We start from the raw sequence: 27,501 nt of genomic DNA, 5'->3' as shown, positions 1-27,501 counted from the left end.
AAAACTTCACTGTTGTTGCCACAGAAATTATTCTACGAATATGTTATCATCTAATTATTACTTAAATTACCTATTATGTATATTATATTATATTATATACATAAATAATTTTAATGTATTAAAATTAATTATTATGCTGCTTATTCTAAAAGCAAGATCTTTTAGAAAAAAGGTTTGAATTTTAATCACCTATATAATATCTGCACTTAATTTGCAGAGCGTATCATAATATTTGTACTTTACTTTTACTGAAGTTCATTTAATGGGCCTAAACTTAAGCATGTATTTAAGTACTTTGATGAATGGCAAAGAAGGAGAATGCTTATCTAAGCATTAATTGCATTTTCGGGTAGATACAAGTGATCACAGTCTGGGGTTTCTTTTTTCTTTCAGTTGCATACAAATAGCAACTGTGAGATTTTCAGAGGAAACTCTGTTCTCATTTATTTTGATGTTCTTTGCACTTACTTTTCTGTCTTTTCATTGTAACCCAAGATTTCTCCCAGTGTAGCAGAAAGCAGCACTGTTTTTTACCAATTAAGACAGAAATAAAAGAAAACACAACTAGCTGGTTTGAAAAACCTTTTCCAAACATTCATTAATTGAAAAGAAAAATTAATTTTCTAATCTTTCTTGCTTTTTCTAGACAAGGGAGGAGGTGGTAATGGGGAATATGATATCAGTGTTTATAATGCCAAACATATCTGCAATAGGGGATTAATATCCTTTTTCCTCCCTGAAGCAGACCAACGTGTAATCTCTTAGAGCTCTGTAGGTGCTCTTAGATAATGTAAAAGCCTTGAAGAAAGATAAATAAAACTAGCCTTTTGGTGAGAAGGTCTTAAGATTTTGGCAGAATTTTTAAAAATATATTTGAAGCCTCCAATTCCTCTTCACAGTTACAGATAAAGAAGTTAAACATTTAGCAGGAGAAGGGACACTAACAAAGGTGAGTAACTTAAATTAAATCAGGCAATATTAATACACTTAGGTGACAATAAGGCAGGAAGAACAGTAGGGGTAATTATTTTTCAATTTTTAATGGATTTTTATTTGTGTTTTTGTGCTGATGTTTGCTAATGATAATTGCCTTTCCCTGTACTGTTTATTTTTAATGAGCCCCTCAAAATGGAGCATAAATATTGAAGAATCACAACGGTAATTATTCAGATATAAAAAAGTATAAAAAATAAACAGGACACTGGTGAATTTAGGGCTTAAATAAAGTTTGAAAAATGATGTAAAACACTGTTTAATATCACAAAACTGGAGAACGCGCTCAGGTTTAACTTCCATAAAAGTGATCCAAAGCATTATCTTGAGACAATGCCCCTGCTTTCTCTGTTTCAGGTTCCACTCCAGTTTGTGTTTGAAAGTCATTATCCATATTGAGTAATGTAGAACTGAGAATCTACTAAAACAACGTTGGAGCAAACTTTTACTTTTCTATTAAGGCACAAGTTTAAGTCCCTTAAAAAAGGACCGGCTGAACCATATCTGATGCAACTATATTGCTTCTGTAAGAAATCCTTTTGTTACAGATTCAAAGATCCTCTGATTTTAACTGTGGGATTGAGGATGCCCAGAAAGGTGCTTGAGCACCTCTACCAATACTGAGGGTCCAGGAGTGTCCCTTCTGTATAGAGGGAGCCAGAGACAGGGAAATAATAGGGAAGCCCTTGACTGTGTCATTGTATGTTTAGCCTATTCAATTAATTGTTAGGAAGGAATGCTTTCAGATGCTGAAACATCATCATGTATTATCAGAACAGTTATAAGGATGTCTTGCAAACAGCACTCCCAAACAATATATCTGCATTAAGTAAATATACAGGTAGATATGTCTCTGTATATGTTTGTAAACACCATCAGATATAGGAATGATTTATAAATATATAAATATGTAATTTCACAAGTATGTGCAATTAATATTAAGAAGGTAAATATTAGTTCCTAGATCTCTTCACAAATCCAGTTTAAAACTACTGTACCATGTAAGTCAGAGTGGAAACTATTCATCCTATTAATTCTGAAAACATGCTGGTAACCACAGAACTTTCATTCTTCCCTGAAGGGTTTTCAATTGTTCTGTGCTAAAGACCCACCAAAGACCCACCAACCACATCTCTCAGACCTGTTACCTTCAGTGTAACTTTCCATGATATGGTAAAGGATGGTAGAGAAATCTCTCTCATCATAACTGTATGCTTTTGGGAAAGACCTGGTCCAAGATCTGAAGTTTAGATAATTACATTTCATGCTCAAGAATCAGAGGATTCATGAAAGCCCGTTTGCTTTGTACCCATCCCTATGTGGTCTTCTACTCATACTGTATAACTCAGCCCTACCTCCTGTGATTTTCTTTCCTCTAAGAAATGGTAGAGTTCAGAGTGCTAATTCTTCTAAACTAAAGTATGTGTGTGCTAGGCTGTCAATATTCTCCAGACAGATTGCATGGTGTAACTCCTTCATGACTTTCCATTTCCCTGTGTTGGCACATTGTCCCGGGGTTGCAGTGCCCAGCTGCAGTTTCCTGAAGCATGCTTTGTTAATGCTGTCAGTGCTCCACATTGCTTCCTCTGACAGCTCTGCCTACAGGGGTGGATTTTTCATTGCTCTCCTCATTTTTGTGCAGCGCAGTGGAGAGAATGCACAGCTTTCTAAAGGTACATACATTGTACAGACCTTTTTGTTTAGCTTAGGATATTAAGAGGAAACTCATTAAATCTTACAGGGAAAGCATGTCTGTAGTGACAGACCATATCCTCTGATACAGAGTTCATTTGATCTTGTAAGACTCACTTGCCAAGGCTACTGTATTTCCATACAGCCGTGATATTTCCTTTGTTTTCTCTGTAGTGTGTTTTAAAGCAGCTAAGAATGACAGCTCTCAAAAACATTCTCTTCTTGGAACTGAAGCAAAGGACATACTCATACAGCAGGATGCTTGTTCATATCAGATCAATTAATTCATGAACATATCACAAACTATTTTACATCCTAGTGAGTGCTAAGGTGCTTTGATTTTGTCAAAAGTTCTGAGGCCTGAGTCTGACTTCTCAGAAAGGTAAGCAAATATAGCCACACCATTTACATCACCCTCATGAGCTTCCTCTTTGATCCTCAGCCCTGTGTGACATGTGCAGGGAAGACCTTTTTTGCATGTTGGAAAAAATAATACCTTGACTTCAGGCTTCAGTTAGGCTTCATTTTCATAGGCATGTATGCAAATATAAGAACTAATTACTGCTTCAAGAGGGACATCTCATACTTGTCTCTTTCCCTGTAACTGCACCTCCAACTTTTTTACAATACTGAACTACTTTCTAGTCTCATCACATCCCATAAGACTGTCCTAGTAGCATCTTTCCTAGGAGCATATGCAATAGTTATGATATATAGAAATGACAAATCAAGAATCAGAGGCCCAGATATGTCAAGTGATTTATTTAAAACCACCTAGAAGAGGGTCAATCACAGAGCTAGAGCTAGACACAGTACTGTACCTAATGCAAGGCAAAAGGAATGGTCTCTGCTATGGTGACTTTCTCTCTCACTATTTCTCTCACTCTTCTGTGATGCATATTTTATTTTATCTCAGAACAATATAAGTGTAAAGCCAGAAGTTTCTCTCATCTGTCTGAGCACAGTTTCTTTGGGGGAGGAATTATGAGTATTATTTTTTAAAACCTTAACCTAGCACACTTATGTCTGTCATAACATGCACAAATTATAATAACAATAAACAGCAGTAAGAATGACTTTATTTACATTGCCACTAGCATGGAAAGAAGCAGTAATTTCCTATCTCTTTATAAGCATAAATAATAATTGCACACAACTTTTAGTGAAAGCTACTGTAACCAAATGGAACGGCAGAGCGAACCATGAATAAGCTGAAGTAAATTGGGTAGAAACCAGAATCCTCTATAGGTGGACTTGCTTAGTTTTTAATATGAAGTTACATGAATGTTAGAGTAACAAAAGAGAATTAAATCATTCAGTCTAGCAACTCAAAGGGCAATGTGGGCAGCTGATGCTACTGCTATTCTATCTTTGTGTAGAAAAGTGTAATCACTCTGTGATTATGATGCAGTGGACAACCAACTTCTGCCAGCAATTGTCGTTGCTGTCAGTGATTTTTTAATTTTTTTTTTAAATTTACTGTTACAACATCTCAGTCAGTACTCGAGCACTGGGATATGAGTGCTACAGATATACAGAAATATTTCATTCTTAATCTTAGGTCATTAGAATCTGACTTGGGTCTTCTAATTTATTTCATACTGCCAGGGCAGCTATTTGTATCTATTCCAGACCTGCACCGACTTATATATGACATGATCCAGGTCTCGTGTTTGATCTCCTGCATCAATCAGCCTCCTGATTAAAAAGTAAGCAAAACAAAAACACCTTCTACCATGCTTCATAATAGCAAAGAATTAATAGTCCTTATAGCAGAAAGGCAGATGTTGGGGGATAAATAAACTGTAGCACAGCAGAGTAGCACAGTCTCTGAAGACAGCACTGTACATCCAAGCCTGCCAAGTCATTTTCTAAACTTCGTTATTGGAAAGATTGTTACGAGTCCATAAATACAAACTGTCAGTGTGGAAATGCATGCCTCTAAACTGGAAAAAGTTTATATGCAGCATTCTCACACAGTCAGAAAAGAGGTAGAAAAGACAGAAATGTGAAAAGCTAGGAGACCAAAGCTAAGAGAGTAAGCCTCTTCCACTACAAATTTGTTACCAACTTTTCAGCGAAGACTTGGGAAACCCTTACACCTACTTTCATCTTCTCTTTTAACATTCAGTAGGTGTGAATATTACATATATGCATGTGCACACATGAAAATAGTGCTCACAAAGAATTTTTATTTGTTCATATATTTACTTACTTATGTTTGAGCACAAAATCTTAAATTTATTTTGGACCCAGAATGTTCACACACATATGAAAAAGTTGAAGTTCTTCATATGTTGCCTTTGTGAGATGCTCCAATCTACCATCGTCTCTGGGATTGAATATCTACACAGTTGTTACAACTTTTCTGTCCACTGCTACTAAACAGCATTTTTAAAGAAGCTACTATAATCAGCCACAGAAATTTTTATGGGGCTGGAGGTGTAGCATTCTTAGATCATCTGGGATCTATAAAAAGAAGAATTTTTTTTTTCTTTTGGCTTTTTAAATAATTATCTACAAGTATGCATTGTCTCATAATATATCTATAACTATCATGTTTTTCTGCTTCTCTAGCTACCTAGCTCTTTCTCATTTTGTCTGTAATATACCTAACAGCAATTAGTGAGGCCTTCAGTTTGTCATGGTTCCTGCAAACAGGACTATTAACGGTGATGATACAAGTTTTTACCTTCTTGACAGAAACTTTTATCACATTTCATGTATTTGTCTCTTCCTTTTCTTCAGACTGGTGCTGAAGAAATGTTTGCAATTAATAATGAATAAGTTGCCAATACCAGAGCTCACTGTGATTAATCCTTAATGAACTGATTATCTTGAATTTGTGTACCAAGACAGCAAAGTCCAACACAGATAGGTGCTGTCACCAAACGAGAGTACTGTAAGTAATAAAATTCTAAAGAGAAAGAAGAATCAGACTACTTTTTCTTTTTTTTTTTTCCCTGAATATATATATTTTTTCTTTTCTCATGCTGATTTTAGACCTGATATTTATACATAAGTTAACTGGGAAATGAAATGAAGATGAATCCAAGTAACCCTTCCATGAAAGCCTGGATACAAAGAATAATATCCTTATTATTGTGCTTATGTAACACCAAAGAATAGTCATAAGTGACCTTAACCATCTGTGACATATGAGCCAATGAAGTGAATATTACAGAAATAAATCTGGCAAATTAGATTTAAAATTAAAGGAAGAAAACACATAAAAGGATAATGGTTATTTGGACTAATTAAACACCAATTTATTAATTGGTTATTTATTAATTAAGACCTACATTTTGTGGCCTTAGAATACTGGGAATTTGGTGTTGTTAATTTTTTTTTTTCATTTTATGATCATCAAACTACATAAGGTTTCACAAGTTTTTGAAAACTGGGTTTAGTCAAACAGCACATGAAAGAAAGGGAAAAAAGTATACACCATTTTACAGGGATGGTAATCTGAGGAGCTATGTGTCTTAGATGAACTCATTTCTGTAGTAGTTAAACAAATTAATGTAGCTGCAGTGCAAAGAGGATAAATATTCAAGTTCATATAAGAACTTGAAGGACTGGCAAAGAACTGAAACCCACATGGGTGTCTCTTGTTAACATCCTAACCCTGAAGTATTTTACTTCTGTAGGAGAAAAGTACCACTGACAGATGTCTGTAATTGCACAGTAAAAACTGAAAGCAGATGATCTAACTTCTAATTGAGTGGTCTAACTCTTATCCAAGGAATATTCAACTGCAGTAGAAATGAATACTCAATAATTTGGTTTAGCAAAATTCTAGTTCAATAAAACAAAACAAAACAAAACAAAAATCTGCATAGGGAATACTCTGGAATAAAAATGTATCTTAGTTAATGTGATAAACATTTTAGAGGTATTCATCAGAAAAAAAAAAAAAAAGTTCAGTCAACCTAATTAAATTACATTCTTTTCTGTAGGAGAGTCAGGAAAGTGGGAAAAACTCGGTTAAACATCAAAGCATTTATAAGTAAAAAAAAGCCCCCACACATGAAGACATTGATCTAAAAATGGCCTGAAGAGCACTGAAATACTGTTTATCATGAAATTATCAAAATATGGATCAAAACAGATGTATTCTCTGTAGTCACTAATGCTAGCAATTACATCTAGTTGCTTATGAATAGTTCTTGCACAATCTGCAATTACTGTACAAACTAGAAAACCCTCAAGGGACTTTCTATTGTGTGCAGGAAGCTCAGCAATCCTGTTTTCTAAAAGCAGTGTAAAAGCAGTAGCTGATTTAGCTTTCATGTATCCCACTTCTGTAAAACAAAATATAAATTATGTTTCCTTTTATTTTCTATCTCAACGCATTTTAAAATTCATTTCTTTTTGTGAAAGTAACAAGAAGATACTCTTTTGAGACAGAAAATAAGGATATGATTTCAGTATGGATGAGAGTAACTCTGTTCGATGACAGCTGTTCCTTAATTTCTTCCATTTCATCACAAGCTCAGAGCTTGACCACCTATAGCAGACTCAGACCTTCCCCAGAGATGGGGATGTTTGGTTACTTTTACGTTTTATTATTATAGTGATTTTCATTCTCTTCTTTTTAATATTGTAAAGTAACAGAAGGTATTACACTACTTGACGATTTTTACCTCATTTTCTACCATTCCATTATTATGGCATACAGACAAGCTAGATATATCTAAAATTTCCATAGCTGGCAGGAGAATCCCTTCCCGTCTAATATCTGACTGAATACACCTAAGTTTACTGTTTAAATTCGCCTAGTTTATCAGCCAGAAATATCAATAGAATTGAACCTTTCTTTATCTTCAGTGATTCTTGACTTCCTAAACTTTCATGGGGAAGAAAAAAGAGGTGATTTAAATATAAATCTATGTTTCTTATAATGTTTCTTAAAGAGGGTAGAACACATGTTCTTCTTCAGCGAGTACAGAAAAATTGAAAACCTAAAATCCAAACACTGGAAATGTCTTCTCTCTATTTTTTTTTCTTCTACTTTTTTTTTTAATTTATTTTCTTCTTCTTCTTTTTCTTCTTTTTTTTTTCTTTTTTAATTCCTCTTTTTTTCTTTCTTTTTTCTTTTTCCCTTTGTGTCTTGCTTACCATTATTTCTGACAGTGCTGCTAAACACTAGTTTCAAGAAAACATGAATGCAGGCAGCTGTAGACTTAACAGTTCCTTGAGGTCTTTGGAGACAGATTTTATGGATGTCTTTCTCTTTAGTGTCTATTTAGATCTTGTCTGCCAGATACAGATATTACTCTCAACACTGTTCTCATTCTTCCCATCTTTCATTTAATTGCCACTGAAGTGAAGTTATCTTTTGCTTGCCTTTGTGATCTGTTGCTGATTTCAACGTCTCTGTTCACCTACAAAGAGTGTCAAACTGGTTACGTGTGAAATACACTTTAGCTGAAAATTCTTGCAAGTTATTTCAGTTGAGGCTGATTATGTTTGTACAAGAAAAAGAAAAAAAAAAAGTGATTTTAATAACAGGCACATATGTCATCAGAAGAAAAGTTGCCTTTCATGTTGATTGGCAAACTCACATCTTGGCTTTTCAACAGTCTTCTATGTTCTGAATATGCTACTGAGTATAAATATATATATATATTATTACAGGAGGCACTGTGATTGATAATGAACTTTAAAACATTATTTATTGTATTACCCATACAAAACCATTGCCTTTTGTTGAACAGCAACAGTTTATTTTACAACAAGTAATGATTTTAATAAAAGACTATGGGAAACATTGATACTCCTAGAAAGCCTAACAGTGCACACTGTTTGATGCCCTTCCCACCCAGACCAGTTTGTTATACACAAATGCCTAATTCTGTCCTTTCTCTGAAAAGGTCTAATTATTTCCTCCTATAAGTTGTAAAATAAGTGTTGTATGACCCATGAATATCTACACAAGCAGTCAGTCACAGATAAAAATAAAACAAACTGAACCACAAAAAGCCCTTTCCCATATTCAAATGTCAAAATCAGACTAACAGACTCTATAGAGATCATCTAGTGTCTCCATCGGATGGACTGGAGAACAAGTCTTACGAGCAGTGGCTGAGGGAGCTGGGATTGTTTAGTCTGGAAAAGAGGAGGCTCAGGGGCAACCTCATCGCTGTCCATAGGTACATTAAAGGAGGCTGTAGCAAGGTAGGGGTTGGTCTATTCTCCCACGTGCCTGGTGACAGGATGAGGGGAATGGGCTAAAGTTGCGCCAGGGGAGGTTTAGGTTGGATATTAGGAAGAACTTCTTTACCGAAAGCGTTGTTAGGCATTGGAATAGACTGCCCAGGGAAGTGGTTCAGTCATCATCCCTGCAGGTCTTTAAAAGACGTTTAGATGTAGAGCTTAGTGCTATGATTTAGTGGAGGACCTGTTAGTGTTAGGTCAGAGGTTGGACTCGGTGATCTTGGAGGTCTCTTCCAACCTAGATGATTCTGTGATTCTGTGATTCTGTGACTGAGTCTGCATATGACAAACATAGCCCTCAAAACTTCATACAGGATCAATAATTGTAGTAGTACTTGACTGGTATGACACGGAACTCTCACAAACCCATCTACTGGTGAAACATTGGACAAGCACTAAAACAGTGAGAGTGTGTTTGGAGTGGAGGGATTTGTAGTTTCAACACAATTGCACTTCTAAGAGGTCTTCTCAATTCCCTAATCTAAGATCACAACATGTTTCATTTCTCTCTTGGAGATTTCAGGCAATAGGTTCCCTTTTTGGATATACTTCTCTACTAATAGATAGCAATAATATTATTAATAGTACTATTGGTACTCACTTGTGGAATGGCACAGACACTGCTGATACCATTTATTGCATGTAAGAAGGTAGCTGCATAGGTCTTGGGCCAAAACCAACAAACGAAGAAGGAGAAGGAGAAGGAGAAGGAGAAGGAGAAGGAGAAGGAGAAGGAGAAGGAGAAGGAGAAGGAGAAGGAGAAGGAGAAGGAGAAGGAGAAGGAGAAGGAGAAGGAGAAGGAGAAGGAGAAGGAGAAGGAGAAGGAGAAGGAGAAGGAGAAGGAGAAGGAGAAGGAGAAGGAGAAGGAGAAGGAGAAGGAGAAGGAGAAGGAGAAGGAGAAGGAGAGGAAGGAGAGGAAGGAGAGGAAGAAGGAGAAGAAGAAGAAGAAGAAGAAGAAAAAGAAGAAGAAGAAGAAGAAGAAGAAGGAGGAGGACGAGGAGGAGGACAAGGAGGAGGAAGAGGAGGAGGAGGGGGAGGAGGGGGAGGAGGGGGAGGAGGGGGAGGAGGGGGAGGAGGAGGAGCAAACGAACAAAAATACTCATTGCCTTATCATCAAAATGTCCTTCGTGTTACCTACTGATATATTAGGATAGGGTAAATGTAGTCTTCAATGGTAACTGTCATTGCTTTTGATTCTTGTTCTTTTGAGTTAAGTGTGAAATACATTGAGAGAAAGTGTGGAGGAAGTGCACAGTGGTTATAGCACAGACATGAAAGAAAGTAAAGCTAGAAACTTTGACTTCAAGTCATTCAGTTTCAGTTCAGATCCCTTCATGATATTCACATTCAATAATATTAAAAATAAAAAAGCATAAATTTTATATAAAAGTATCTGTGCAGTTTGTATCAGCAGTTTCAGAGAGATATTTTTTCTTAACAAATAATAGACAGAAATGTCACTGAGTAAACTTCTGCCACAATTTTTTAACCCCTTTTAGATATGGTGTTGACTGCACACCAGCAACCCTCTCATCTTTGAGTAAACAAGTTAATCTTTTTTCCTTTATTAAGAACTCTATTTATGTCTCATACCATCTGATGTATTTCAGTTATACATCCTATTAACTTTATATGTGTAGGTAGATGAACAACTTTTTCAAAGTTGTCTGGTGTATCCTGAGCAAAATCAGATTTTATTCATATATCTCAATGGATTGAGAACATCCCTGAGGAGAAAGATGTGTGGATGTTGATTGATGAGAAGCTCATTGTGACCCAGCAATGTGTGCTTTTAGACCAGAAAGCCAACAGTATCCTGGGCTGCAACAGAAGAAGTGTGGCTACCACATCTAGGTGACTGTCCCCCTCTACTCTGCCATTGTGAGACCCCACCTGGAGTACTGTGTTCAGCCCTGGGGCCCCCAGGACCCAAGGAGGACAAGGACAAGAAGGACCCAAGGACAAGGACATCTATTAGAACGAGTCCAGAGGAAGGCCACAAAGATGATCAGAGCACCTCTCTTGTAAAGACAGGCTCATCCAAACTGGTCTTGAAAACGTCCAGGGATGGGGCATCCATGACCTCTTTGGGCAACCTGTTCCAGTGCTTCACCACCCTCTGAGGCAAAAATTTCCTCCTAACATCCAATCTAATCTCCCCTCATTTAGTTTAAAGCCATCCCCCCTTGTCCTGTCATTGTCTACCTGAGCAAGAAGTTGCTCTCCATTTTTTTGTAAGCCCCCTTCAAGTATTGAAAAGCTGCAATAAGGTCACTCTGGAGCCTTCTCGCCTTCAGGCTGAACAACCCTAGCTCTCTCAGCCTTTCTTCATAGGAGAGTTGCTCCAGCCCTCTGATTGTCTTTGCAGCCCTCCTCTGGACCCGTTCTACCAGATCAATATCACTGTTGTGCTGGGGGCCCCAGACCTGGACTCAGCACTCCAAGTGGGGCCTCACAAAGGCAGAGTAAAGGGGATGATCACATCCCTTGACCTGCTGGCCACCCCTCTTTTGATGCAGCCCAGGATGCCGTTTGCCTTCTGGGCTGCAAGCTCACACTGTTGGCTCATGTCAAGCTTTTTGTCCACTAGAACTCCCAAGTCTTTCTCTGCAGGGCTACTCTCAATGAGTTCTTCTCCCAGTTTGTACTCATGTCCCAGCTGCAGCACCTCGCACTTTGACTTGTTAAACCTCATTAGGGTAACATGGGGCCACTTCTTAAGCTTGTCCAGGTCCCTTTGGATGGCATCCCTTCCTTCTGTTATATCAACTGCACCACTCAGCTTGATGACATCTGCAAACTTGCTGAGGGTGCGCTTGATCCCACTGTCTATGTCATTGATAAAGATATTAAACAGTACTGGTCCCAGGACAGACCCCTGAGGGACACAACTCGTCACTGGCCTCTACCTGGACGTAGATCCATCAACCACCATTCTCTGGATGTGACCTTCAAGCCAATTCCTTATCCACTGAATGGTCCACCCATCAAGTCCATCTCTCTCCATTTTGGAGATCAGGATATCATGTGGAACTGTGTCAAAGGCCTTACAGAATTCCAGGTAGATGACATCAGTCAGTCTTCCCCTGACAACTGATGCAGTCACTCCATCATACAAGGCCACCAGATTGGTCAGGCATTATTTGCACTTGGTGAAGCCATTTGGCTGTCTCGGGTCACTTCTTTGTCTTACATGTGCCTTGGCATTGCTTCCTGGAAGATCTTTTCCATGATCTTCCCAGTCACAGAGGTGAGACTCACTGGTCTGTAGTTCACTGGGTCCTCCTTTCTACCCTCTTTAAAAATGGGAATGATGTTTCCATTTTACAGTCACCAGGGACTTCACCTGACTGCTGGGGCTTTTCAAATAGGATGGAGAGAGGCTTGGCAACTACATCAGCCAATTCCTTCAAGACCCTGGGATGCAAGTTATCAGGCCCCATAGACTTGTACTTGTTCAGTTTCATCAGGTAGTCTTGAATCTGCTTTTCACTTACAGTGGGATGGCCTGCTTTTCACTTACAGTGGGAGGGACTTTGCTCCCCCAGACTTCATCTACTGGTTCAGGGAAACCTGTTAGGTGTCTCTCCTGAGACATGGTAAGCCCAACTGTCATTGAAGACTGAAGCAAAACCTCAGCCTTTTCCATGCCCATTGTTACCAGTTCACTCTTCTCATCCAGCAGAGGGGGTAGACTTTCCTTGGGCTTTCTTTTCAGACCAACGTACCGATAGCATCCCTTCTTGTTATTCTTTGCATCCCTTGCCAGGCTCAGTTCCATTCATTCCTTGGCTTTCCTGATCCCATCCCTACATATCTGAACAACATCCCTTCACTATTCTCAGGCCACATGCCCTTGTTTCCACTGCCTGTGCATTTCCTTCTTGTGCCTCAGTTTGACCAACAGGTCCTTGCTCAGCAATCCCAGTTTTCTGCCCTACCCGCTTTCTTACGCAGGGGGATGGAGAGTTTTTGTGCTCTAAGGAAAACATCCTTAAACAGTTGCCAGCTCTGTTCAGCTCCTTTGTCCCTGAGGACAGTGTTCTAGGGGATCTCATCCACTTGGTCTTTTAATAGCTTGAAGTTTGCTCTTTGGAAATTCAGGGTCCTGACTTTGCTCTTCTTCAGACCTATATTTCTCAAGATCACCAACTCAACCAGGGCGTGGTCACTGCAGCCCAGACTGCCTCCAACTCTTTAATGAGTTTATCTGCATTGGTGAGCACCAGGTCCAGTAACGCTTCTACTCTGGTTGGTTTGTCTAATACCTGAGCCAGGATGTTATCCTCAGTGCACTCTAGGAATCTTGTGGTTTGCTTACAGCCTGCTGTGTAGCTTTTTCAGCAGACATCTGTGTGGTTGAAGTCTCCCATCAAGATGAGGGTGTGTGAGTGTGACACTTCTTGTAGCTGAACTAGGAAGGCGTCATCCACAGGCTCCCCTTGATCAGGTGGTCTGTAGTAGACTTCAGCCACAAGATGTCCTATGGTCTTTAACTTTCACCCACAAGCTCTCAACCTGCCCATGGCTGTTTCTCAGACATCTCTTCACAATCAGCCCCTTCCCTAACATAGAGGGCAACACACCCTCCCCTCCATTCCTGCCTATCTCTTCCGAAGAGCTTGTAGCCCTCTATTTCAGTATTTCAGTTGTGTGATCCATCCCATCACATTTCTGTGATAGTAATCGGATCATGTTTGTCTGATTGCACCATGGTTTCCAACTCCTCCTGCTTGTTTCCCATTCTGCATGCACAGAGAACCTCAGCTGATTGAACAAAGCTTGGTCAATATATCCAGGAAACTATTGCTGTGTTCCTTCAGTGTTATATGGAAAGAAAAATGTCATATGTCACCTGAAAATCTAACATTAATTATTTCCATTGATATAAATACAGAGGTTTTCCTTTCCTAATTGCAGTGTTCCTTGAACCTGTTCCAATGTGTATAAAGAACTTCTTCTCTCTGGAAAGAAAATAAGTTGGTGAAGCTATTTATCCCTCGTACGTGATTGAACTCCAGGTTAAGACACATAGGCATCTAATGCAAACTAAAATCTGTGTTGTCATTCTAGTTTACCAATATCTAATGAAGAATGCCAAAGCAGCTTAGTTGGCCGTTCAGCTTATCCTAAACCTGACAACTATGGTATGGTCAGCAGAATAAATCTGTGTGTCTAGACCAATGATACTGACTAACTCTCTGTTAAACATAGTGGCAGGTCTGTCAGCTCACTCTCACTCACATGTTGGCCTGTAGGTACTTGGAGACACGTATTTTATTTTTTTTTGTACAGAATTATAGAATCACAGAATCACAGAATCATCTAGGTTGGAAGAGACCTCCAAGATCACCGAGTCCAACCTCTGACCTAACACTAACAGGTCCTCCACTAAACCATAGCACTAAGCTCTACATCTAAACGTCTTTTAAAGACCTCCAGGGATGGTGACTGAACCACTTCCCTGGGCAGTCTATTCCAATGCCTAACAACGCTTTCGGTAAAGAAGTTCTTCCTAATATCCAACCTAAACCTCCCCTGGCGCAACTTTAGCCCATTCCCCCTCATCCTGTCACCAGGCACGTGGGAGAATAGACCAACCCCTACCTCGCTACAGCCTCCTTTAATGTACCTATAGAGTGCGATAAGATTGCCCCTGAGCCTCCTCTTTTCCAGACTAAACAATCCCCGCTCCCTCAGCCACTCCTCGTAAGACTTGTTCTCCAAACCCCTCACCAGCTTCATTGCCCTTCTCTGGGCTCGCTCCAGCACCTCCATGTCCTTCTTGTAGCAAGGGGCCCAAAAATGAACACAGTACTCGAGGTGCGGCCTCACCAGAGCCGAGTACAGGGGGACAATCACTTCCCTAGACCTGCTGGCCACACTGCTTCTTATACAGGCCAGGATGCTGTTGGCCTTCTTGGCCACCTGAGCACACTGCTGGCTCATATTCAGCTGACTATCAACCAATACTCCCAGGTCCTTCTCTTCCAGGCAGCTTTCTAACCACTCATCTCCCAGCCTTTAGCGCTGCTTGGGGTTGTTGTGCCCCATGTACAGAACCCAGCACTTGGCCTTGTAGAACCTCATACAGTTGGCCTCAGCCCAGTGGTCCAGCCTATCCAGTTGCTCCTGCAGAGCCTTCCTACCCTCGAGCAGATTGACACATGCACCTAACTTGGTGTCGTCTGCAAACTTACTGAGGGTGCACTCGATCCCCTCATCCAGATCATTGATAAAGGTATTAAAGAGATCTAAGAAATAAGAAGAATCACTGACAACATACTGTAATCAAGACAGCTAATAATGAAAGTACATATGAAAACACTATCCATCAGAGATATGTATGTTGTTAAATGAAAAGTAAGTCACCATAGTCATGGAGAAAGTTGTCTTTAAGAAAATACCTTTCCCTCATTATCTTAGCAGATAAAATATATAGGAAACATAGATACTTCCTACAGTATAGATAATCTTTTATTACCCATTTTCAGGTTTATATTCTGAATTATGTACAAAGACATAGTACCTAAAAGTGAATCCCATAGTGCAGTATCAGACCATTTTCAAGAATTCAGCAATAAACATAATTTTAATGTGGATTTAGGCTGTGATGCCTTTCTTTGCTTTTAAAAGTCTTAAAAGTAAGGCCATGTATAAAGCATATCCAAGATGAGCCCATTTTTCTTCCTGAATATTCCATAAAATTGAGGAAAAGTATTCCAAGCTAACATGGTGTTTTAATTTCAAATTTATAAGTTAATTTTCTAAAGCAATTTTTTTTTTTTTAACTCAAGTATTTTGGACAAGCATGTTTTATGTATGAATTTTTAGTACTCAAGTGAAATGGATAAACATCTTTGTGAATAAATACCTACTGACCCCACCATAAATTATCAGTCATTTAAAATATTAAAAGCCATATAGGTTATTATTACTCTAGGCTTCCAAAAAAATATTCTTTAAACAAAAGTCAAGTTTGAGTTTAGCAATACAAAAAAAAGTATGTCAGCAGATCTGCATGCTTACATTTTAATAATTCTAGATGTTGTTTAAATATCTTTAAGCCTTTCCCAGAATTTAGCCAGAAATTTTTCACATACACCAAAAATGGAGACAATGCAGTGTTATCAACTCAGCCATCAAAGTGTGTCTTTTATTTTTGTATTGTAATGCCTTCAATATCTGCCACATAATGAGCATAATTCCCCATTAAATTATGTTGTTGGACCTAAGAGGAGAGGGAAAAAAAAAAAACCCTGCAATAAACTTATTTCTCAAATCAGTTTTGAAAACTTAAATAAGAATTAGCAATAAGGTTCATATATTGAACATTTAGAGTAGGTTTTAAAAGAAAGGCTGAACATTGTCAGCTAAAACAATTACTACTCTGTGATTTTGATCTAAATTAAAACCAGACTGAACCCAAATAGTTCCTGTTACTGAGACAATATCAATGAAATGAGTAGGACCCTTTTTAACTGTCAAATACTTCACCTCTCCACTTTTTAAGCTGTTCTTGACACTCACTTCAGGAGAGATCAACTTGACATTTGTAGTGTAGACCTCTGTGTTAGGCATTTGGTTCAATTGCTTCCATGTAACTAGTGATGGGCATTTGAGACATCTGTCAGGGCAACTACATTATGTCAATGAAAAAGGTATTTGTAGGACACAAATTGTTTAAAAAAGATCCCATATAAAATATAATGGCTGTTTTAAGGTAAAATGGAATATTCTGTTGAAGCACCTGGGGTTCTTTTGTGAACATCTAAAATTTGATGAGGTAAATCCCATCTGAATTCCTAATGAAAAAGTTCCTGATTTCCATCAACTATAAGGTTATAGAAAGGTTATAGAGGCATATAAGGTTATAGGCATATAAGGGTAAAGGCATATAAGGTTATAGAAACCTCTGCTAGCATTCTTGTAGTAATGGGAACGGAAAACAAGGGGTCAAGACAGCCATCTAAGATGAACATAGAAGATATTTAGATGCTAGTCTGACACACTGGCACTAGAATAAGACAAATAAGTAAACAGGCACTTATAAATAATGTCATATCAGGAGTACCTATATACCCTGTTCATTTTAAGGTGACATTATTATTATTATTGTTATTATTTTATCTCCCAGAAGTTGAAGGTAAATTAATTAATTTCCCAGCAGGTTATTTAGGCCTTATACATTACTTGGAACCAGAAGCTACTGTATAATATTTTCTGGTAGTTTGGTTTTCTTACAAATTCCAGATTGAATTAGCTGGTAAAGAATTTTGAGAGTTTGAAATAGTCATCAAGAAATTTGGAATTATAGTCTGTAAAACTTCTTTCTTAATGATGTAACATATCAGAATGTGAAATTTTACTATTTGGTAATACTATACATGATTATGTGGCTAGTTAAAGAGAGAAATAAATTGAAGGAAAAATAATAAGAAAATAAAATGAGCAAAACCCCACAGCCTTATACGCATGTGTAAAGTCATGTACTACTCAGACAGTGAAGAGAATAATCAGCTGTTCCCTGCAGTAGTAAGAAAAGCCTTGACAGCTGTGAACCAATTATGGCCCCTGAAACCTTCACCAAGCCCTAATCAAGAAAAGTGTTTCTTATTGTCTTCCAGACTTTACAAAGTAAACAAGATGACTGAATGCCTTGGAGGCAAGGAGGAAATTTCATTTGCATAAATTCTCAGAACTGTTTTTGGGTGTGTTTGTATTCCTCTCAGAAGATGGAAAACTTTCTGAAATAATAAATTAAGTGCATTCCCCAAAGATATACCCTTATGAAGTAATTCTGACATACAGTTTTCAGCTCCCTATCTTTCTGTTACTGAACCTTTAATTCTTTTCTCTATTGAAACCATTCATCACGCCTCACTTTGCCCATCTGAGCCTACCCCACCCCTCCCAAATTCCTAAGTGAAACCATACCCGGAGCCAGAAATATTCATAGCACTTGTCCAGAATACTTAAAATTATGCAGGAAAAGGCTCTCATTGATCAAACCTGACGAGTTTACTGCTGCAAATGTTTGCAGTGAGCTTCATTTAAAACTTGGATTAACCAGCTGCTGTATTTGGCTCCAAACATCCTACCCAAGGAGGGTGAGGTCAGGGAGTCTGTGTGAGCATGGGAAGCTACAAATGGCTGTGAGCTTTGAATCTAATGTACTTACAAAATAAAAGAGCCTTAACTCATTGAGTACTTTCTGTTGGTAAAACATCTATGAGAAATTTAGTAACTAAGATACAATATTGAGACCAACTACCTGACTGAAAACTCATGTAAGGTATAGTTCACAAGAAGCCTTTATGCTGTTTTCTCTTTGTGGATACAGGATGTCTCTTTGATACTTGTACAATCTAAGTTTATCACCTGAGGGCATTAAACAGAGAGCATCTTAGCTTTAAGGGTTAAATAATTTTTAGCATGATTAGGCAAAGCAAAGCTGGAATGAGAGAATATAAACAAAATTCACATGCAATAAACCAAAGTGAACCATCAGAGATACCCAGCTGTTAGTGGGAAAGTTTGGATATTTTTTTAAAAATATTGTACCCTTTCTTGATTTAAGCAGAAGGCTGGAGAAGCCTATGGGGTTGGGCCAGCTTTCTTAAAAACATTTCACAAGGATGTGTTCCTTCATCTGTCCAGCTCCCTTTTTAAAGTCTCATGATCTATCAAACACAAAAATTAAAAAGAAAAATCTAGACAGAACAGTTGAGTCTGACCTGATTTTGACACAGAACCACAAATTCTCCCGAGATTCATTCCAGTCTGGATGTGGCTTTCATTCAAAGGTTAGAAAAACCTCATGATGAATCTGGGCAGAAGATCCAATAATAAAACTCCAGGCCAAATTATGGTGGTTTCTGAATTTGTAATGGAAGATTTATGAATTCTAGAGGTCAAATACTTCAACAAAGATGCTTACAAATTTTCACATTTGGCCTTGAATACTGTTTATGTTACTTGTTGTTTGTGTTGGGTAGGTATATAAGTTTTCAAAATTTTAACAGAATTGATCTGGGTTTATCAGGCTCAAGATAGTCTGAAGTGCTCTGGTATTATAAAAGTTTGGCAGATACATGGGACAACTGTCTCAAAATTCATATTCTCCTGCACAGCCATAAGGAAGCTGGTCTGACACTGAACACTACTAGAGAAATGGAACTAAACTTGGAAAGACAGAACTAGAGCCAAAATAATCCAGAGGATCTGAGACTTTATGTGAGTGGAGACTTTATGTGGTGATGGAGCACTGGAACAGGCTGCCCAGGGAGGTTGTGGAGTCTCCTTCTCTGGAGATATTTAAGGCCTGTCTGGATGCCTACCCGGGAAACCTGCTCTAGGGAACCTGCTTTGGCAGGGAGGGTGGACACGATGATCTCTTGAGGTCCCTTCCAACCCCTATAATTCTGTGATTCTGTGATTCTGTATTTGTGGCATACGCTGAGGCATAGTTCCTCTAGTCTTAGAGACTAGGAGTCTTTCAGGACGCATGACAGCAGTCACCCAAACAGTGCCTAATTTTCATGGGAGAAGGAGAAATGAAGGGAACAGTGAAAAGAGTGTGAAATAATGTGATATCTAGATTTCTTGATGGATGTGTCCAGAGAAAACTTGAATCTGGAAATCAAGCCCCCTAAAATTTGATAGAAGTTGGCTTCATATGTCACTCCTTTTTTAAGTATCAGTGTACCAATATAACAGTTGATATTAATAGTTGGTATTTATTAAAGAAAAATGTGATTTGCATCAGTTTGCAAACATGCATTTGAAAAGGATGCAGATTATGAGTCAATATTTGGTCCCAAAGAGACTGACAATATGAATTCTATGAAATCTCTCAGTTTGTGGATATCATAGCATCTGTCTTGTTTTCTCGTCCTATAGCACCCATAGGAGCAATTTTTTGACCCTTTCTAGAAAGCGTATAGCTGCCAGAATATTTCACTAGACTTTTCTAGCCATAATTCAATATGAGGCAATATTTCATTTTAACTGCAGTAGAGGAAAACACATATGGACATGCAAGTCTAGAAAAAATATGAAGTATGGCTGCAGTTATACTCTTTGGATTCTGAATATAGATTATTGGAGGGGGGAAGTGGTTTTTTGAACCTGTGTTTTTATATTTCTTAGTCTTAAAATGTCACCTAATTTCAGGCTCAGTGAAGTGATGCTTGGTGCCTTCACAAGTGCACAATGAATAGGAGAATCTATTCTTTGTACCCCTCTAACACCTTGAATCAAATATGACCTACTTCACATTTGCTCTGAAAATATATTTTCATGGGAGGTTTCATTTTTCCCCCTGCTAGACCTTATCAGATATGTTCTTCTCATCAGTTCTAACTTGAAGCTCCAAGGATCCCAGAATAGCAAGGAAAATAATCATTTCATTAAACTTACAAATGAGTGAGAGTTGTAGATCTTTCAGCTTTTCATTTTCTCTCTTAAGACATGTATGTAAAATTTTCTTGGTTTTGAGTATATCAATGTGAATAGGAGACAATTTCATTTGGTATGAAGGATGGCTCAGAAGGTCTCTCTTTCATTCAGAGTAATGCATTTCAAAAATAATATAGTCCATATGCATAAAATGTATACCTATTGCACAAAGGGAAAACAGTAAGCAACTAAATGCTAACCAGTCTGAGCAATGCATGTATGATTTTTTTTTTCCTAATTATTGTCCATGACTACATAATGGTTTCTGTTTTACTGTCCCTTTAAAATGTATCTCTGAAGCCCTGATGTCAAGAGGCACTGATGGATTGTTCAGCAGAAATTTCTGCTGTTATGCAATTTAAAACACACCCTATTAAAAAAACGAAACAAAACAAACAAAAAAAAAAACCACTTCACACTTCAGCATGAAGTATAGTTCTTTTCAAATATACATTATCTGGATCTTTTGCTTTTGGTTAAAGCAACAATGCCAACTTTTTCATTTGTGCTTAACCATTTTTATCCTAAGATTCAGTTGCAAGTTTGAAAAAGTTTTTTCTTTCCTGATGTATTTTTTTTTTTCATTTGGCAAACACTGATATTTTTCTTTCCTAATACACATGAAACCTGACATGATGACTATTTTCTTGTAACTGTTATAAGGATTTTAATTCTCTAACATCTTATCAAATCAATGTTATTTGTTCAAACTAAATCATCCATTGCTTATTGTTATTTATTTATGATTTGCAGTCATAGCAAGAACACTCACTGCTCAGAGTTAGGTTAATACAATATAATACAAAACAAAAAAGTAGGGCCTTACCAACAGACTGATGAAACCGACAAACCTTTAGCTTAAGGCTAAAGGCCAAAAGCTAATTGTTTTGTTAAATGCTTTGATAGGGTTGATGTTTTCATTTTCTTGACTTTATCTTGCTTCAAAACAGTGGAGGGGAAAAGCTCATTTAGAAATAAAATGATTCATTTACCATTCACAATATCTTCTATGATCTTTTTTTTGTGTGTGTGTGTGTGTGTGTGTGCATGTGTGTAAAAAATCTTGACATATTCTTGTTGATCTAAGAATTTTCACTTTTATTTAATCTTGATTCTTTGCTCTAGAATAGGGCTAAACACACATTTAAATGAATGTCCTATGAACCACTGAGGCACACATAAAATGTACACGTTGAGATTGAAAAAAATAAATGAGTTATTATCTTGTGATAAACACATTTTTTAAATGCTGTTTTATTTAAATCTGACTATCCTTTTTAGCAACTAAATAAGCACATGTGTTACTATGAGTGGCCTGAATAGATTTGTTAATTTATATTGGCCAACGTGATCTAGTGGGTGGCATCCCTTCCTATGGCAGAGGGTTTGGAGTTAGATGGTCTTTAAGTTCCCTTCCATCCCAAGCCATTACATGATTCTATATTTTACTTTATTTGCATTCTGTCTGTATCAATCATAAGATTTAAAAATATCTTTACTACTTTGTTCTCATGAACTTTTTCTTGAGTGGCTTTGAGTGGCTGCCATATTTCAGATATAGACAAAATGGGGTAAAAAAAAAGAAAACAAAAATGACAACTAATTTTGTGTTAAAAATACACTCATATTACATGACAGTAGCTAGGGATGAAGATGTAAGAGGTTAACCTCTAAATACAATTCCACATGCATTCACATATACATTTCCACACAATCATCAATATAAATAAAAATGTCTCAAATTCCCAACAAATAAAAGAACCATTCATGGAGTACTTGATTTTCCCATACTGTGTTACTTAATATGGGGTAATAGTTGTTTCACGTCACAAAGCCATCAGGTGTTTCAAGACAAATGAAATATAAAGCCATGTTTGGAGGGGGAGGAAGGTTGTCAAAGTTTGAATGTACCCATTGAATCTCAGTAATTGCCACTTAGTGTTTGATTTAATGAAAGCCACTGAATAAAGGCAGCCACTTCTTTTGTCATGGTTTGTGTTCCCATTTGTACAATACCTTTTCGGTCTTCCAAAGTCAAAGCCACGCTCCTTCATTTCAGAGTGCCACTTCCTTCCCTTCTCCTGCATTCATCCTCATCTGCATGTATTTACAACATGTTAAACAGCTCTGTTAAAAATGACTGTTTCCAGCTCTGAAGCTAATGAGCTTGCTTTGATTCAGCCTTAGACTAAAAAGGCATAACCACAAATGCACCCAAAACTATGTGCCTTTCTGCATGTCCTAGCAGAAATATTTGGCCTTCACTTTTTTGTCACTGAAGCTCCTTGCAGACAGAACAATTGCTCATGACACAGGGTTTGCAACTTTATTTTGCTTTCTCGTAAGCTAAAGGTGAGTCTGACAAACCTAATAAACTTGCTGTGTTAGTACAGTGATGCCAGGGTGCTATTTCATCAGCTCAGCTCTTCTGATTGTTTAAGTCCTGTTTGGATGATGGTATTTATGAAGAAATAAAGAGAATAAACATAGTAAGAAAGCTATTTGTTCAAATGTAGATTTATTTTACTGTTAACTGCTACTAAAAAAGTCTCTCAATTTATGTTTCTTGAGGGACAAGGGGATTCTTTAATTTTTTCAATGAGAATTTTTAAAAATTTTTGATCCTTTTGACTCTGTTTATGCTTGTCCTAAATGCTATATCAAATTTCAAAGCAAAAAATTAATTAAAAAAATGTAGATTTGAATGGGGATTCCAAGCAGATTTGCTGAAACACCATGAGAAAGACATTTTTATCTTTAACTTTTAAGGACTGAAAGTGAAAATTAATAAGAAACTTAACTACAGATCCTGTACAGTTGAAAATTTCTTAGCTGAATTTAGGGTTTAAATCAGGGTTGATTATAAAGGTAGGATTCACAAAAGTAGAGGACACAAAGTTCTGCATTGTTATTATTCTTCTTGAAAAAATAAAGAAAAATATGAAATGAATTTTAGAGGTAGTGTAATGGGCAAGTAGGTGAGAATTTAACAAATGTTTATATATATATATATATAACACAAACAGTGGATTGCATAGTAATTTTATTATTAAGGCCTCATCACGAGCAGAACAATTGTTCTGGAATACAGTTATTTCTGTTTTAAAATAAAGTGTCTGCAGAAGAGCCGTTCTAGGCAAGTCTTTGGGATCCTAGATTAACAGTTACTTCTAAAAAAATTTTCAATGCTCCAAATTCAGACAGGTGCTTTTGTAAGGGGGAAATAAAACACACCACAAGAAAAATAAGAAAAGCAAGAATATTTTGACTGAATAGGATTGCTACATGTCAGAAAGCTTGCATCAAACTTTTGGATTCTTATGACACAAAAATTAGTTAACTCTATAAAATTAATTTTGTACTTTCATAGTTGCAAAATCTTTTATTATGCCTATAAACTTATTCTTCTATCTTCTTGTTCTATCTCCAAAATTAAATTAAAAAAAAAAAAAAAAAGCAATTTTCAGTCAAGTTGGAATGGATTTTTATAATTTCTTCTGAATCTCCCTAGTTTGCTTCTTTCTCTGTCCGGCTTCAAATTTCCTGAAAACTAGTATCTGGTCTAGCCTGGCTCTGACAGTCTATTTATTTTAAAATAGAAGAACAAGTTGGAAAGAAAATTTTCAGAAGAAGTAAGTATTTCTAGACTTATTTAGACTTGATCTTAATTAGACTTGGTTGCTTCTGAACCCTCTATGCAGCTTCAGGTAGAGTGCTCCGGCTGTGCTGCTGAGCAAACACCATCTGTCTTACAGAGCATGCCAAAAGTATCTATGTAGAATATGTCTGCTGGCGAGTATTTCCAGTATTGCATATCCTGGTTAAACTACATTTGCTGCAAAGCTGATTTTTTGTTTGTTTGTTTGTTTGTTTTTGCTTGTTTTGTTTGTCTTTGTTTAGTTTAGTTTTCTTTTGCTTTGCTTGGTTTTAAAGGCAAAATGAGAAATTTCCAAACAAAATGAGATTGTTCTGCTGAAAAAAACCTCAGGTATCAAAATATCAAAATACGGGAAGTTTCAGCTGCTCTTCCCAGCTGATGCAGAACTGTCTTTATAGTGTTCCAAGACATCCAGCAGCAACAATGTGCTATGTACAACTCAGTAATTCATATCCATAATTCATAAAATGGCCATGAAATACAGTTGAAGTCCCAATGCACTTTCCATACCTTCTATTCAAATGGGTAAACAGTGGCCCAAATCTGATTAAGCACCTGATACCAACTAGACTAAAATAAGAAACAAGAGTTCTGCTGATTGAATTTCACAGCAATATGCAGTTCCTTCTTCATCCCAGTCTTAGCATTACAGGCATAAAATTGTGCTTTTATTAATTGTTCAATAAACACACTAAAACTCACCAGCTTGTTTTTCATTCACCTTTACTGTTCCTGTTTGTAATTAAACTGGAAGTCAGGGCAGGATTTTTTTATGACACTTGAAGCATACTTTTTTTTTTTTTTAATATATATATTACAATGGATTCTGATAATAATAGGATGGAGACATAGGATATGGAAGGATGTGCAGTATAGTGCAGTCATATAAACTTTTTCCTGTTCTGTAACCATCATCAAGAATCATAAATTCTGGGGCAACAACTCTGAATTGTATGTGTACTTACTAGACTATTATTTTTTTCTATGTTTATGGACTGTATGCATGTATATGTATACCTGACTTTCTGGGAAACTTATTAGTAGATGCAACATATCATTTAGCAGACTTTTAAAATGTTTGGACAAAAGAGGAAAAGGCTTATATTCTTACCTGAAACTTTTATTCTTGTTCCTTCTTCTTTTTTTTTTTCATAATCTAAAATTTGAATCATTTTAAATTAAAAGTCAGAGCTGGAAATTTACGTAAAGATAGAAAGTCAGAGTTGGCAATTTGTATGAAGAAAAACAAACAACTTTACAGATTTATATTTTTTAAAACAGGAAAATTATTATTTTTTGATTTATCTTTTTTTTTCCCTGGAGGTAATTAAGTAACTCAGCACATTTCTCTCTCTGTGCCTATGTGACATGACAACCTCACTGAGTTGGTTGGAAGGTTAATGAAGGTTGGGTGGGAGGGAAATCCTGGTGAGCAATTCAAAAGAACAGCTCATTTCACTAGTAGGTTGCTAGAAAACAAAGCAAATAGACATTCAGAAGAGGAAGCAGGAGGTGTACGATAAAAACTTAAAAATCTTAGAGAAGAATAAGAAGAGATGAACACTGGGTTTTAGTAGAGCTTGCAGACTTAATGTTAAGCCTTTTAAATGTTAATGTTCATTAGCATCTGAAAAGGATTACCAGAAGATGAAGGAATATTATTATTATTATTACCAGAAGAGATCAGGAATATTATTTAAGTAGGTAGAACAGGGGAATACCCATTTTCATATGTACACATGAAACAGAAGAGTTTCCTAGGGTATGCAAGTAAGTAAAGCTCTGACAGATTGGACAGAATCCTTGATTTGAAGATCACAGCTTCAATCCAACTGAAATATTCTATAGTCGTCTATATCTTTTTGTTTGTTTGTTTCTTTTTCCCTCCTATTAAGAGATATTTGAACTTTACAGTTGTAAAATAGATGTTTTATTAAATTCACAAAAGCAGATGGATTAGAAAAGCATGTGTGTAGGTGTTTAGAGCATAAGACCATTCAGAAAAGAAACTTTATATAGTTATTCTTTCTGTTGCTTATCTTGGTATTAACTTTCCATATACTTCATGAAAAATACCATGCAAACCTAAATCTTTAACTTTTTTTTTTTTTTTAATAATGTGCTGACAGACCTGATAGTGCCCCATAACATTATGAAGTCTATTCCTGTAGCAGTGATATGGAGGGGAGATTGCAGAAACCTGTTATAAACTAAGCTGTTTAGAGCTTTATTATCCTTTATGTAACACTCATCACTGCACAACAGGCAGAAGATACTGTTCCACAAAAAAATTAATGCTAAAAAGAAAATGAGTAGAAAGGTATTTCTGGATGTTGCATTATCTTATGAATCTTAAAGTTCTTTTTCCTCATTATAGGTGAAATAATAGTGGAAAAAAATTCTGCTTATGCCTTACCAAAACCATTATGAAAATTTCCTTTCAAATGAACATTCTCAAATGTGGAATTCTGATGTATATTAAGATAAGTTTAAGATACATAGATAAGTTTACATGTAAGTTTACATACATGTAAGTTTATATATATATAAAATATATATTTGCATATACACAATTCTGCAAGGGCTCTTTCCACTCTACTCTCTGTATAGCTTGTGTTAAAAATAAAAGGAATGAGTGAATGAGACTAAACATGTAACTTTATTAGTAAATAAACTTACTAGTAAAATGAATTTTTGTTACTTACACCGAAAGTTCTACTGAAAACACCATTTTAATTTTCTCACTTTAAAGAAGGAGAAATGTTATGGTATTTGGGTGCCATAACAAAATACCACAGTATTTTGTATACAAGTAAATTTCTTATTTTCTATAATTATACCTGTTCTATCATTTTTTTGCTTTGCCACCAGCTTTGAAGATCTAATATTTTATGTTAGCTCAACATTCACTATCAGTGGTAACAATTCTTCAATGAATGAAATGCTTTTTTCTAAACTGCAAATGATTGCCCTTTTAATATGGCAAAATAAAATATAAACATGTTGTGTGGTTGTACCAGCCATATATACTTCTTTGTGGGTGTTCTGGGATGAAAGAAGTGAAAATGTAAAGAGGAGCATTGAAGTCATTTCCAGAAGGGGAAATGGAACTTGATGTGACAGTGCAGTTGTCTGGAACTTGGTTAAAATATTATCCAGCTTCATCTCCAACTGCTGATTTTATGTGTTCCAGAAGTTGGGCAATGTATGCAACATTTTTTAAGCCAATTTAGCCTTGATTCAAAATCGTTATGTTCACATAAACAAAAAGAAACACCTTGGGCCTAACGGACCAAAGCCATAAAAAGCCACCTGTGCTTCTCTGTATCCCCTCTGCTCCAGGGGTGGGAACTGGAACCAGTGAGATGTTTGTGCTGAAGGTATTAGAATGATCACAAAGGCATTTCCACTGAGTTTCCATCCAAAACTGAGAGTCAACAATTATTAATAAAGATTTATGCTTTAAAAGATTTTCTTTC

The sequence above is a fragment of the Anser anser genome, assembly GCF_964211835.1.
Source record: "Anser anser genome assembly, chromosome: 5".
In the NCBI taxonomy this organism is placed as follows: domain Eukaryota; kingdom Metazoa; phylum Chordata; class Aves; order Anseriformes; family Anatidae; genus Anser; species Anser anser.
This window is presented reverse-complemented; position numbering follows the sequence as displayed.